Consider the following 16,585-nt stretch of genomic DNA (forward strand, 5'->3'; position numbering starts at 1 on the left):
TGTTCCATACTCTCATTTGCACTACAGTACATGTCATTGACTAAGTCATCTTGGTGGAATGTCCAGATCTTTGAAAGTAAGGATTATGTCTTATTTATTTCTGAATCTCCATTGATGGGCATAATATCAGGCACATAGGAGTCAAGGCACATAGGAGTCACTCAACATATTTTGTTAAATGAAAGATCAAATAAATGACCCTCAGTAGTCACTTTCAATAGAGGGGGGTGCTTTTTATACCTGTCAATCTGAAGATGGAGCTGAAGGCTCTCTCTGCTTGATTCTACCTGTGAGGAGTTATTCTGAAGTTCTGATAATTTAAGTAAAACTGGTAGAATAATGTAACAATTAAAAGCATAGACTCTGCATTATACTTTATGGATTTCAATCTTGGATCTGCCTCTTAGTAGCTGTGTGACCCTTGGCAAGGTACTTAGCCTCTTTGTGTCTTAGTTACTAAACTACCAGACAGGGATAATAATGAAGGTTGTCATGAAGAGTAAATAAATTTTATATATTTGCATATATAGCTATCTACCTATACATATGTCTATATCTACATCTCTATCTATCTATGTAAGTAACTATGTATCTATCTACCGAATGTGTAGGTGTGACCCTAAACCTGGGCTGTTACTGTGTGAAGGACTAGGAGTAAAGCAGTAATGAGTTGATTGCACCCATGTAAATTGCCCTCTCTTAAAGTTCTGTTCTCTTTTCTGCATCTCTTAGAATTCACTTCTCACAAGGCTGATGCGGCATGAGAGAGAAAAAGCCTGGCAAGTAGTAGTGTATATCTGTATGGCCTTGCCCTCTACTCAGATCTCTCTGGGACCTAGTAGAAGTGGTATCTGGTCAAGAATACCATCAAGCACAAAGCAAACTTGTGCCCTTTGGCCTTCCCTTTCCTGTATTCTTGGAGTTTCTCACTCACACCTCCCACCACCCAGAGCCCATGATAAATTCTAGCCATGCAAAACCCCCACATCTCCATCAAAGGAACTGTATTCATATCCTCGCTTGGATATTGAATCAGTGTAATATGAATTCATATAATTAGTAGGATGATTGTTGCTGACTGACCAGTGATCATCTCAGGGAATCATGCTTTATAGTAATCTTCCTTTTTCCAATTAAAAAAAAAACACACAAAAACACCAAATGCCTTTTAAAAAATCAACTTAATTGAGGTAAAAATTATCTTAAATAATAAAAGGCTAATATGCAAATTGACCGAACAGCAGAACGACAGGTTGCTATGATGCTCACTGGCCACCAGGGGGCAGATGCTCAACACAGGAGCTAGGCTCACGGCTGGTGAGCTCAGTGGCAGTGGCAGGAGTCTCTCCCACCTCCGCAGCAGGGCTAAGGATATCCAGGGAGCGGGCCTAAGCCACCAGTCGGACATCCCCCAAGGGCTCCTGGACTGTGAGAGGGCGCAGGCCAGGCTGAGGGACCCCCACCCCAGTGCACGAATCTCGTGCACCCGGCCTTTAGTATGTAATAAAATGCTTCCATTTTTAAGTGTTCAGTTTAATGAAATTTGACAAATACCTATATATATCTGTATAAGTACCATCATCATTAATACATTTCCATCACTCCATAAAGTTCCCTTGTACCCCTTGGTAGTAAATTATTCCCATCCTAATCCCCAAGCAACCACTCATCTGCCACTATGATGAGTTTTTCCTTTGCTAAATCTTCATATAAATTCACTTTTGTGTCTTTTATTCAGCACTAGAGGCCTGGTGCACAAATTCATGCACCAGTGGCATCCCTCGGCCTGGCCTGCAGGGATCGGGCCAAAACTGGTTCTCTGACATCTCCCAAGGGGTCCTGGATTGCAAGAGGGTGCAGGCCAGGCCGAGGAACCCCACCAGTGCATGATCAGGGCTAGTGAGGGACGCGGGAGGTTGGCCAGCCAGGGAGGGACTATGGGAGGGCTCCAGGGCATGTCTGGCCCATCTTGCTCAGTCCCGATCAGCCGGATCCTAGCAGCAAGCTAACCTACCAGTCGAAGCAACTGCCCCCTGGTGGTCAGTGCATGTCATAGCGAGCGGTTGAGTGTCCTTAGCATATCATTAGCATATTACACTTTGATTGGTTGAATGAACAACCGAACAACTGGACACTTAGCGTATTAGGCTTTTATTATATAGGATGTTTTTGAGAGCTTATCCATGTTGTTATGTTTCAGTAGTATGTTGCATTTTATTGCTAAGTTGTATTCTAGTATATGTATCTTACCTTATAATAGAGAAACATGCAAATTGACCGCACCTCCGCTATGCCCATGATTGGGCCAGCGGAGGCTGAGGGCGGGACTCCGGGTGGCCTGTCGACCGTTGATAAAATCAAGATGGCGGTGCCCAGTGGCCGCGCCCGAGCCGCTGCTCCCCTGGGGTGCCTGGGGTGATCGGCACCCCGGGGGGCGTGGCCGCGCCCGTGACCGCTCCCTGGGGGTGCCTGGGGTGATAGGCACCCCTGGGGGCGTGACCACGCCCGTGCAGCTGCTCCCCGGGGGTGCCTAGGGTGATCGGCACCCCGGGGGGGCGTGGCCGCGCCCGTGCCCGCTCCCCGGGGGTGCCTGGGGTGATCGGCACCCCGGGGGGGCGTGGCCGCGCCCCTGCTGCCGCTCCCCGGGGGTGCCTGGGGCGATCGGCACCCCGGGGGGCGTGGCCGCGCCCGTGCAGCTGCTCCCCGGGGGTGCCTGGGGTGATCGGCACCCCGGGGGGCGTGACCACGCCCGTGCAGCTGCTTCCCGGGGGTGCCTAGGGTGATCAGCACCCCGGGGGGGCGTGGCCACGCCCGTGCTGCCGCTCCCCGGGGGTGCCTGGGGTGATCGGCACCCCGGGGGGGCGTGGCAGCACCCGTGCCCGCTCCCGGGGGGTGCCTGGGGTGATAGGCACCCGGGGGGGCGTGGTCACGCCCGTGTAGCTGCTCCCCGGGGGTGCCTGGGGTGATCGGCACCCCGGGGGGCATGGCATGGGGGCGTGGCCGCTCCCCGGGGGTGCCTGGGGCAATGGGCACCCCGGGGGGCGTGGCATGGGGGCGTGGCCGCTCCCCGGGGGTGCCTGGGGCGATGGGATCCCCGGGGGGGCGTGGCATGGGGGCGTGGCCGCTCCCCGGGGGTGCCTGGGGCGATGGGCACCCCGGGGGGGCGTGGCATGGGGGCGTGGCCGCTCCCCGGGGGTGCCTGGGGCGATCGGCACCCCGGGGGGGGGCGTGGCCGCGCCCGTGCCTGCTCCCCGGGGGTGCCTGGGGTGATCGGCACCCCGGGGGGCGTGGCCACGCCCCTGCTGCCACTCCCCGGGGGTGCCTGGGGTAATCGGCACCCTGGGGGGGCATGGCCGCGCCCGTGCCCGCTCCCCGGGGGTGCCTGGGGTGATCGGAACCCCGGGGGGGCGTGGCCGCGCCCATGCCCGCTCCCTGGGGGTGCCTGGGGTGATCGTCACCCCGGGGGGCGTGGCCGCGCCCCTGCTGCCGCTCCCCGGGGGTGCCTGGGGCGATCGGCACCCCGTGGGGGGCGTGGCCGCTCCCGTGCCCGCTCCCCGGGGGTGCCTGGGGCGATCGGCACCCCGGGGGGGCGTGGCCGCGCCCGTGCCCGCTCCCTGGGGGTGCCTGGGGTGATCGGCACCCCGGAGGGCGTGGCCGCGCCCATGCTGCCGCTCCCCGGGGGTGCCTGGGGCAATCGGCACCCTGGGGGGCGTGGCATGGGGGCGTGGCCGCTCCCCAGGGGTGCCTGGGGCAATCGGCAGCCCGGGGGGGCGTGGCCACGCCCCTGCCATTGCTCCCCGGGGGTGCCTTGGGCGATCGACACCCCCTGGGGGCATGGCAAGGGGGCGTTGCCGCTCCCCGGGCGTGCCTGGGGCGATCGGCACCCCGGGGGGCGTGGCCACGCCCCTGCCATTGCTCCCCGGGGTTGCCTGGGGAGATCGGCACCCCGGTGGGGCGTGGCCGCGCCCGTGCCGCCGCTCCCCTGGGGTGCCTGGGGCGATCGGCACCCCAGGGGGCGTGGCATGGGGGCGTGGCCGCTCCCTGGGGTTGCCTGGGGCGATCCGTGTGAGAGGGATGTCCAACTGCAGGTTTAGGCCCGATTCCACAGGGATCGGGCCTAAACCTGCAGTTGGACATCCCCCGAGTGGTCCCATATTAGAGAGGGTGCAAGCTGGGCTGAGGGACACCCTCCCCAGTGCACGAATTTCGTGCACCGGGCCTCTAGTATACTATAATTTGTTCATTCATTCACCTGTTGATGAATTGTTTCAATTGTTTGTAGTTTTTGGCTATTATGAATGAAGCTTCTGTGAAAATTCATGGACAATTTTTCATGTAGACATATGCTTTCATTTCTTTTGGGTAGATTCCTAGGCTATTGCTAATCCTATGGTAATTTTGTACTTAACTATTTAAGAATCTATCAGTCTGTTTTACAAAAATTTTATAGTTTCAGCATTTATATTTAGGCCTATGAACCATTTCAAGTTACTACATGAAAATGATGTGATATAAGGCTTGTTCATTTTTTTTCTGAACTTATACCCATTTGTTCCAGCATTATTTGTGAAAAAGACTTGGTTCAAAGGCACTTCAGTACACACACACACACACACACACACACACACACACACAAACACACTATCTTCTGTTCTATTGATCTGTGTGCCCATCCTGACATCAATACCATACTGTCTTGAACAACATAGTATTTGTAAATCTTGAAAAGAGATGGTGTAAATCCTCCAATATTCTTTTTTTCCAAAATAGTTGTCATTACTCTAGATGCTTTATAGTTTCTTATAAATTTTAGAATCAGCTTCACAATTTCTACCCCAAAAAATTGCTGTGTTAGAATTAAAATTCTATGTCAACTCAAGGCAAATTGATATTTTAATAATACAGCAGCTTCCAATTAATGGTGATGGTATTACCTTACCATTTATTTAGATGTTCTTTTATTTCTCTCAGCAATGTTTTGTGGTTGTAAAGTATTATAGTGTATAGTCTTAATATCCTTTGCTAAATGTATCCCTAATTATTTTATGTCTTTTATACTATTCTAGATGGAATCACTTTTTATTGCGTGTTCCTGAGGTTCATTGCTAGTATATAAAATACAATTATATTTGTATACTACCTAGTATCTTGTGACCTTGCTAAATTCACTTGTTAATTATAGATATTTTACCATGAATATGTATTGAATATTGTCCAATACTTGTTCTGCTTCTAAGGAAACATATTGTTTTCCTTCTTTATTCTAATGATATGATGACTGATATTAATTGATTTTTAATGTAAATCAACTTTGCATCTCTGAGATAAACCTTACTTGTTCATTTTTTATTATTCCTATAACATATTGCTGTTTTCCTTTTGTTGATAATTTGTAGTATAGTTTTGTTTCAGTGTCAATGAGGGACACGGGTCAATAGTTTTCTTGTAATGTCTTAGTCTCGTTTGTTATCAGAATAAGGCTGGCTCATAAAATGAATTAATAAGTATTTCCTCCTCTGCTGTTTGACAATAAAATTTGTGTATCATTTGTATTATTTATTCTGTAAATGTTTGAAGGAATTCACCTTTGAAGCAATCTAGCAAATCTGTAATTTTCTTTGACGGAAATCTTTTAATTTTTAATGCAATATCTTCTCTATAGGGCTATTCAGATATATTTTTTACCTATGTTAGTTTTGGTAATTTATGCTTTTAAGAAATGTTTATTTCATCTAAACTGTCAATTTTTGGGGGCATATAGTTGTTCATAATACTTTCTTATTTTTCTTTTAATGCAGATAGATCTATATTGATAAATCCTCTTTAATATTTATAACTTGTATTTTTTTCTGATCAGCCTCACCTGAGGCTTATCAATTTTATTTTACTTTATTTTTCCACTTATCCCCTCTATGCCCTCTTCCACCTCCACATACCTCGCCCCCCGCACACACACACAATCACCACACTGTTATCCATGTCTATGAGTTCTCTTTCTTTTTCTTTTTTTGCTCAGTCCTTTTACCACCCTTCATCACACACACACACACACACACACACACACACACACACACACACACACACACACACCCCAGAGCTGTCTTCCTCTCTATGAGTCTGTCTCTATTTTGCTTGGTAGTTCAGTTTGTTCATTAAATTTCACATATGAGTGAAATCATATGGCACTTGTCTTTTTCTTACTGGCTTATTTCACTTAGCATAATGTTCTCTAGGTCTATCCATGCTGTTGCAATTTTATTGATATTTTCAAAGAATCAACTTATTGATTTTTCTCTTAGTCCTCTTTTCTACTTAATTACTTTCTGTCTTTATTATTTCTTTCCTTCTCTTTATTTTCGGGTTTATTTCCTCTATAGTGTCCAAAGCATCTTCTTAAAGTGGAAGCCTAAATTGTAATGTACTTTTTTTATCCTGATAATATTCTAGCTTGAGTCTAGTTTAATATAGCCACTCTATTTTTCTTTTGATAGTTTTTCTTGGTATTTTTTCCATTCTTTTACTTTTAACCCAGGTTTAGATATTTAAAGTAGGTTCTTGTAGGAATTATAGAGTTAATTGTTGCTTTATTAATGTAATTGGAGTAAAGGCCCTAAATAAAAGGCCAATTTGACAATATTGTTTTTTATTTAGGGTCTTTAGTCCATTTACATTTCATGAATTATTGATATGGTTGGGCTTAAATCCACAATCTTGCTATGTGGTGTTTATGTTTATCTGAATAAGTCTTCTTTTTCTCTTTTCTTTAATTTATTGGGGTGACATTGGTTAATAAAATTATATAGGTTCTTTGGATATGTCTTTTTCTCACCTTCAATTCTGAAGGACATTTTTGCTTAATATAGAATTCTAGGTTAACAGGTTTTATTTTCTTTTTCCAGTAATTTAAATCTGTTTTTTCAATTATGTATTGGCTCATATTGTTTCTGATAATAAGTCTGACATCTTTCTTTGTTCCCTTTTATATACATGATATTTTCTTTTCCTCTGGCTGTTTTAGGATCTTCTCTTTATCATTGATTTTCAGTAATTTGATAAAGATATACTTTGGTAGGTTTTTTTGCTTATTGTTTATGTGATTGTTAATTTTGGTTGGGATTTGTTGAGTTTCTTGGATTTATAATTTATGGTTTTTATCAAATTTGGAGATGGTTTGTTTTTATTATTTCATCAAATACTTTTTCTATCCCCTAACTTTCTCCTTGGATTTTATATAGGTTTGTAGAGTACCTGAAATTGTGTCAAATATTGCTGAGATTCCATTCACTTGTTTTAATCTATTTCTTTCTCTGCTTTCCTTTGGATAGTTTCTATTCCTCTATCTTCAACTTCACTGATGTCTTGCACTATATTATCTAATCTTCTGTTGTGTTCATCCTATAACATGTTCATTTTAAATATTGATTTTTTTCATTCTTGGAAGTTCCCTTTGATTTTTTAAAATGTTTTTATTTCTCTCCTCATTGTTTTTTTTTTTTAATTCCATGTGCATATTTATTACAGCAATTTCAAAGCTGTTACATGTTGATTTCATCTTCTATGTCATATCTAAGTTTCTTACTACTAACTAGTTATTTTCCTGGTAATGGGTCACATTTTACCACTTTTTTACATGGCTAATTATCTTCCATTAAAATGTTTTCAAGTTTGTTTTGTCAGGCAATCAATTTACTTGTGGATCAATTTAATCTAATTGATGTTTGTTTCTAAAATTTTAGGAATGTCTAGAGTAGCCTTTACACTAGGGTTAATCTTGTCTTACTACTAAACTGTGAACCTTCTGAGGTCCCTATTTAATATTCTATGAACCTTCTGAGGTCCCTATTTAATATTCTATTTTGGCTAGTTGGAACTCAAATAGTTTTCAGTCAGTTGTAATCTATGAAAATTGCTTAGTGGGTCTCCTTAGTGGTTCCTTGCTTGGCTGTGAGGAGTTTTCTGCATAGATAGATAGTTTAGAATTCAGCAACAGACTAAAGTGGACTTCTGTGTAAGTTTCTCTGCATGGCTGCCTGCTCTTTAGTTCACTGATCTACAAATCCAGCTACCTCAACCTCCTCCACTTCTGATTTCTGTATCCTCAACACAACAAGACCACTGAGTTTTGCTTGGGCTCTTCCTCTATGAGCTGCCATCCAGAAAGAACAGAAAACTGGGGTCTTTGGAAGAATGACCCTACATTGCTTTGCTTACCTTCTCTCAAGGGTCACAGTCCTGTACTGCCTCTTGTCCAAAATATGAAGATAGTTATTTAATTTGTTTCCCCCAGTGTTCTAGTGTTTTGGGTGGGAGAGCAAGTACAGTCTCATCATATCTGGAAGTGAAAGTCAAACATGGTGTTCCAATTGCTGTTATACTATAGGAAAAAAGTTTTCTGATTTAACTAAAATTTACATTAATCTACAAAAGACGTAACCTTCCCCTTCAAAGACCACAGTAATTCCTTTTAATCATTGAACTTATTTGAAGAAGAGCAAAGAATAAATGGTCAAAGAAATCCTAAAGTGGTCATGTTGGCAAGGATTTCCATACAAAAGGATGTACCCTTTTCAGTTAGCAACACTCCTCACCTCCCACCCTTCCTCATCTGCAGTCTTGGTTCTGGATTCCCCCTGCAGTACACTATGCCCTTTACTTTTTTCAAAATATCTCTGAACAAAATTTTCTGCCTAAATTATCCATCTGTTCAGAGCCCAGCTCCCCATTCAGAGACCGTGTATGTGGGCCACACTTCAGTGGTGGTGGGAGACTAGCTCAGTGTTTATTGCTTTTGACCAACGTAACATCTGTTCTTGTCAGCAGGCACTTTCTGGGGACAACAGTTCTGTCTTTGTTGTTTAACTCAAAAGAGCACATCTAATCAGCCCAGGTAGGAACAAAGGCTTCTTGGCCAGTCGTTCAGAGTGAACATTTTAATTAGATCAGCTCTTTAAGTAAGTCTCCAGGTGAATAATTAATAAAACTGGAGAACTTTTCATAACATTTGGACAAAATATCTATACCTCCTTTCGGTCTCCAGAAGAGCAATAGAAGGGAGCATTCGAAAGGATTGCTACTTAATTGACCTCCAAGGAATGATACAGCCATACTTGACAAGTATGTACAGTTTGGGTTTTTTGTTTTATTTATTATTTATTTTTACTGTTTTTAGTAATTTGTTAATTGGCACATTTGGAGTCATTTACTTATTAATTCAGAAACAGTTATTTCACAGTTAATATGTGTCATGCCCTATGCTAGCCATTCTCTAGGGATGAATGGATATGGTGGCTGTTTCCCAGAAGCTCACAGTCTCCTGAAGGAGCAAGATATGTAACTGGATTATTATAATACTAGAGGCCCGGTGCATGGATTCGTGCACCAGTGGGGTCCCTCTGCGTGGCCTGTGAGGATCGGGCCGCAGCAGGCGGCTGGGGAGGAACCTGAGCCAGGCCAGTGCCGCACCACTCCTGCTCATCCCGGCTCACTACACCTGTGGCGGGCACGCTCCCAGTCAGTCCCAATCAGGAGAGGCTTGAGCCACCGCAGTGGCTCTCGTCAGCCATGAGCCCAGCATCTGGCACCCATCGGTGAGCTGAGCTGTGCTCCCATTGTGGGAGCACACTGACCAGCAGGGGGCAGCTCCTGCGTTGAGCGTCTGTCCCCTGGTGGTCAGTGCATGTCATAGCAACCGGTCTACTGGTTGCTTAGGCTTTTATATATATAGATGTTGTGAGGAGACATGTGCAGAGAGCTACAGGAACACAGAAGGGGGTGTAATTCTCCATGCCGTAAGAAAAGCTACCCACAGCAGGTACTATTTCAGTAGTAGATTATAGTCAATATATCTGAACGTATCAGAATTAAGATAGTTTTGAACTGAAAACATTGTAAGAGATATAGGGAGCTGTAAATTAATCATTATAATACAAAGCATCTACCTGTGGAGCCTGGGAGGAGCTGCTGATTAAAACTAAGTGAGGATATTCTTGTGCTCAATGCCCAGATAATCAGAGAGGAGAGAAATCAAGAGAGCAGGTCTGATGTCGTTTATAGTGAAAAAGCTGGATCCCTGTTAGAAGGCTGAGTAATGATTGCATATGAAGGAGAAACATAATTGACTAACAAGCACGTTCTCATAGAGCAGTAATGCCTAATCTAAGGTCCATGACTGGGTTTCAGCTGTATGGAGACAATGAACCTCTCCATCCCTGAATTTGTCTTCGCATTTTTAGAAGTTTGCCCATATGCATTTTTTCTCAAAAAAGTTTCTTAGCTTTGATCAGGTTGTCAAAATATCACATTAAACACTGTTGCACAGTAAATTATCAGGTAATGGAAACAAGCCATGAAGCCAAAAAACTCAAGTTTGAGACTTGGGTCCTCCATAGGAGACTTGGGTCCTCCCTAGCTGTGTGGCCTTGAATATGTCCCTTTATCTCTCTGTGCCTAAATCTGTCATCTACTTACCTTGTACAATTATCGTGAAAGTCAAAGGATTTCATAAAACATAAATTGCTACACTATTATCTATAAAAATAAAAATTAACTTATGTAAATGCAAATTTAATTTATTAGAAGTTTATTGCTTGATTAAATATGGCAAATCTACTCTAGTGGTTAATTCCTGTATGTGTATGTAAATTTAAAAATTTTTTCAGTGTGAAAGTTTTCAAACATATGCAGAAGAAGAGAAAATAGTATAATACACCCATGTACTAGTTTCCATAATTACTAGTATCAACATTTTTTTTATCTTGTTTCATCTATACCCCCATTTCCTCCTCCTCCATTTGCTGAATTATTTTAAGGTAAATCAAATACATAGTTTACTTTAGTATATTTCTTATAAAATAAGGACTCTTTTTTTTTTTAAGAAAATGGCATTACCATTTTAAACATAACAACAATATCACTATCACACCCCAAAATAACAGTAAATCTTTAGCATCATCAGTGTTCCCATTTTCTGGTCTTCTTCCTGAATCAGGTCCAAACAAGGTTCACTGAACCTTTGGTTGATAGAGCTACAGAGGTTCACTCCATGCTGACCTTCCCAGGTCCTCCTCGCCAAGCCCCTAGATGCCCTTCTCCTGCAGCCAGGGCTGATCGGGCTGGGACTCTAGCAGCAGCTTCAGCCACCAATGGGTGGATTGGGAAGTTATTTTTGTTGCCATATCTGTTATCAACTAGGGCTCCGCCTGATTTTCCTCTGAGCTTCTGCTTTGATTTCCCTGATTAGCATCTGACCATTTAACTATTGCTCTCATGACTACTAGTATCTGTGGTGGATTTAGTGCCCAGCTAAAATTCTTTGACGCTCCTTCTATTGAGTAATGATGTTTATGCCCCACTTGAATCTGGATGAGATTCCATTGCTTTGACCAATTAAATACAGCAGAAGTGGTACAATGTGACATGCAAGACTGAATCATTAATGGCCAGGGAGCTTCTATCATCATGCTGTACTATTCCACCACAGGAAGCTCAAACTACATGGAAGGGCTACGTGTGGTCATTCCAGTTGACAATCCTGGTTGAGCAATCTTTACACCATTCCATGGGTATCATACCTGCAGTTGAAGAAATTTCTAGATTATTCTAGTCCCTAGTCATTTGAGTCACTCTAGATGTTTGTCTTCCCAGTTGGGACTAGAGGTGTGATAAAGCAGGGACAAGCCACCCTCACGTTTTATTAGAGAGCACCCTGTCTGAAATCCTGACCCACAGAACCCATTAGCATAATAAAATGGCTTATGTTTTGTGCCACTAAATTTTGTGGTGGATTGTTATATACAATGTTAATAACCACCCTAGTTCTTGTCATACCTGTTTCCTTAGAGGGCTAAATACACCCCCCCCCCAAGCTCCTTTCTTAGTGCAATACACCGAGTGTCCACGATTTGGGAGACCAGCTAAAGAAACAGACTGAGAGAGCTTACTCGTCACTCTGCAGAATTTAGTGTAATCCTCATTTCTAATAAAGTGACTCACTCTGACCCCAGGCTGTCTGTGTCATCACTAAATCCAAAGTGATTTGGTTCAATTTTTTGGACAATAAACCCCCAGATTCCAGGCTTAAAGGGGTGGGAGAAGCGTTCAAATAGTCTAAATTCCAATAGACCTTCATTAAGTCCATGCTTACCCTGTCTCCAATTCCTAAGTCTTTCCTGAGTCCTGCAGAGTAAAGCCTCCTTGTTGGCACCTTCTTTTCACTCGGCTAAGTTGGAATCCACAAGCTTTCTCTCTTCTACAACATTTGTTGGAATATCATATCAGATGTAGTTTCCTACTGCCTTTTCTCTATCATTGTGTATTTGTGCCTTGTTTTATTCATCCTCGGGCATCTGATCTAGAAACAAGACAGGGAAAGTGGCTGGAGGGCTGATCTTATTTTCTGAATGTGGACTCGACCTCAGTCCCTGATTTCTGGCCTGCCTCTCATCCCAGTCATACACGATACACAATATTGTGGAGTTCTGAGCTCAAGCTTTCTTTTGTTTGTTGCAGACTTTCAAGCAGTCTTCTTATTTTCAGCCCTGGGCCTCAGTCGCAACCTCCACGGTACCTGACACCCCCAAGTTCTGAGCCTTGGAAGGTTTTTCTGGGGTGGATGAGCTCACTACTAGTAAGTTTCCCCTTTTGTAGACTCCACTCTGCTACCTCAGTCATCACTTCTCTGTCCACTTTCTATCTCCCCAAAATATGCCAAACTCCTGCATCTGCTGAATTGTCATTTTTCTCCCTGGGTCTATAGCTTTTAAATTTTAGTTTTAATACGATCTTGGAAGAGGATATAAACCTATGTGGTTAATACATCAAGTTTAATAAAAATTGAAAGTCACCAATATTTACTTAGAAAGTGACCAATGAATAATGAAAGTTTTGCTTAGATATAAATCAGTATTTGTAGAAATAATGAATAGTAGTTGCTGTATTGTGTCACCCTCAGTACCTAATTTTCTTCTTTATTTTGTGAGAGGGTATTGCAGAATATTGAGAATCTTCTATTTCATAGAGAAAAATTGCAAATGATAATGTTTTTAACAGATTGCCCAACAGTCTCTGTTGACTTCTGATGATATCTAACATTGTAAGCAATAAAGGGGAGAAATTCCTAAAAGAGCAGAGAATGGGAAAGGGGATATCAATGTAGAAAAGTCATTGGTAAATTTTCATAAGATAGAAACTAGATATCATACCAGTGGATGAGCAAAAGTAGATGGATCTCCAACTCCAAGCATGTCCTGACATGGCTGAGGCAGAGGGCTGATCAATTTTCATGATACCCACCAGAGTCAAGAGATGATAATTATCATGAGTTTTATTGAGCACTTACTACATGTCAAACAGTGTTTTAAGCTAGTTGTTATCCCATTTAATCCTTCAACAACCTTATAAAATTGATACTAGATCCATTTTATAGATAAAAATATTGAGGCACAGAAAGGTCAAGTAATATGCCCAAGATTCTCAGCTTGTAGGTGGTAAAGTTATAAGTGAAACTCGGGCAGTTCATCTCCAGTATCTCATACTGGCTGTTTCAAGTGGCTATATTCATTTTATTTTGCATGTAGAATTCAAACTTTAAGGTTTACTTTTAAAAAAAATATTTTATTGATTTTTTACAGAGAGGAAGGGAGAGGGATAGAGAGCTAGAAACATCGATGAGAGAGAAACATCGACCAGCTGTCTCCTGAACACACCCTACCGGGGGTGTGCCCACAACCAAGGTACATGCCCTTGACCAGAATCAAACCTGGGACCTTTCAGTCCGCAGGCCGACGCTCTATCCACTGAGCCAAACCGGTTTTGGCTTAAGGTTTACTTTTATCATTGATATTTGATTTGCATTTATAAGCTGGAAAATACTGGAAGACTGTATTGTAAAATTGAGCTTATTCAGCTTATTAAAAGTTAGAAAGCACCACAAACTCACAAATGCTAAATCTATCTATAATATAATTGGATCACATTACCCATTCACATATTTCCTACAACTTCTATTTCTCCATGAAAATGCCACACATCCAGGGGATGCATCTAAGTGTTGCCTCACATTTAACTGAGCACAGTATATGTGGGTTGCTATCATGTACTTATATATATAACTTTAATTATGATGTGTCTTGGGGTTGGTCTTTTTGGGTTCATCTTGTTTGGGACTCTGTGTGCTGCTTAGACTTATGTGACTTTTTTCTTCCCCAAATCAGGGAAGTTTTCTATCATTATTTCTTTAAACAGGTTTTCTATTCCTTGCTCAGCTTCCTCTCCTTCTGGCACCCCTACTATGTGATGTTGTTTCCTTTCATGTTGTCCCAAAGCTCCCCTTAGGCTCTCCTCCTGCTTTTTAAGTTTTTATTCCAGATGCTGTTCTGCTTGGGTGTTTTTCTACCTTGTCTTCTAACTCACTGATGAGGTCCTCAGCTTCTTGTAGTCTGTTGAAACTTTCCATTGTGTTCTTTATTGTAGTTATGTCATTCTTCATTTCCTCTTGATTCTTCTTTATTTCCTCTTGATTCTTGCACGTTGTTGAATTTGCCTTCCATCCTTTTCAGTGTCCTTATGACCATTGCTCTGAATTCTTTCTCTGACAAATTGCTTGCTTCCATTTCTTTTCTTTTCTGGTGATTCCTCCTTTTCTTTCATATGGGTGTTGTTTCTTGTCTCCCCATTTTTGCTATTCCTTTGTGATTGTTTCTATGTATTAGATCAAACTGCTATGCCATCCAGATTTTTTGAGTTTGTCTTATATAGTAGATGTTTTGTGGGTCCCAGTGGTGCAATATCTCTGGTCTTCTGGGCTGGGTATACTAGGGAAGCCCCCTACTTGGGATATTTTAGTTCTTTTGGTGTAGTTTGGTCTTGAGTGCTGTTGTCCCATTCGTGGATGGAGTCTCCTCTCAAGGTGTCTGGTTATGTGGCTCACTCTCTACCACATTGACCAAACAGCACAAAATACAACTCGACAAGACATGACACAAAGGGAACAAAACTCTAATGTACTCAGGACACCAATAACCCCAATAAAAGTAACTACCAGAGAAAAGAGAATTAGGAGAGAGAAAGAGAGCAAAGATGATATCGGGGCGGGAGGCGGGGGGGGGGGGGGGGGGGAAGGGAGGAGGTAAGAGACAAAAGAAAAAGAAGAAAAAAGTGTGGGGAGAAAACACCACAATACAAACAGATAAACCAAAAAATGCAAACAACAAACACCCAGAAAAAGAGGGATACAGAATCTTTAGAGGCAGAGCTTATATATAGAAAGTAAGGTTAAGGAATTGAATGAATAGGGGAAGAACCATGGTTCAGTATAGAGGAGGTAGAAAGAGAATGAGTGGATAAGAAGAAAAAGAAAACAATAAAATTCAATTAAAAATGCTACTAATAAAAATTTTTTAAAAATAAAAAGATAAAAAGATATATTTAAATTTATCTATTCATTTATTCATCCATTTTTTGAAAAGAAGAATAGAGGAGAGAGTAGGTAGGCTTGAGTTTATTGAATGGAACTAACTAAACAATTAAGAGAAGAAGAGAACAAGAAAGAAGAGGAAAAACAAGCATTAAAAAACGACTAGTGAAGAAAGAGAAAGGAGAACGATGTGTAGACTTGGAGCAGGGGAGAGGAAATTTGATATATGAGTAAGCCAACAGAGACTACAATAATAATAACCCATCAATAAAGCAGATAAAGATGATCAATTTTTAACAAGGGGTAAAAAGAAAGGAAAGAAAAACTAAATCGGGCACAGGAGAGGGGAAAACAGGATGAAAGAGGGAGAAGTGGTGAAAAAATGTTTAAAGCTGATTTCTTGTGACGGGATGAGTGGCAGAGTTGGTGCTTTCACAAGTTCTTTTGAGATCTCCCTCCACGCCCCTGGGAACTCTTTATCGTACTTTCCACAACATGGGCAAGAAGATACTTTCCTATAGCTCACTGCACATTCTTAAAACTCTGGGTTTTCTTTTGACTATTCAATGAAGACTCCTTGCTGGAATCTCCTCACTGCTCATCTCCTACTAACCCAAAACAGTCCTCTTGGGCAGAATTTGGAACAACTCCACACTGGCTGAATCACGTTTCCCACAATTGGAAACACTACTCACACATCTTAGACCCAATAATCCCTGAAAAAGAGAATCAGTCTCGATGCAGCAACGTTTCCTTTGTTGGCACCATCAGAGAAGCCAGCCAAGCCAGCTGTTATCTGCCAGATTTTAGATTTTCCAGGGAGAAGTCACACTCCAGTGTGGGGAATATATCAAGCTCTTCAAGTGAGTTCATTGGAAATTCTCTCCTTTTAGCCTTGGGTGCAGAGAAAGGGCTTAGAGTTCAGCTCTCTCCAAACAAACCTTTTCCTAGATACCGCTTTCAACCTGTTTAGCCCCTCAGTGTTGGTGAGGGGTTAATTGTGTCCTGGGTTTTCAGTTACCTTCTTTTCACAAACTCCCGGGGGTGGCCCATCTCACTTTGGTGTCTACCATCTATTGTAGCTGGTTGTTTCACTCATGACTTTCATTTCATATCCTAGTACAAATAATCTGTGTGCACAAGCTGAATTCATAGTCCTATTCCTACCTGAAA

Source organism: Cnephaeus nilssonii (assembly GCF_951640355.1).
Source record: "Cnephaeus nilssonii genome assembly, chromosome: 13".
Classification (NCBI taxonomy): Eukaryota; Metazoa; Chordata; class Mammalia; order Chiroptera; family Vespertilionidae; genus Cnephaeus; species Cnephaeus nilssonii.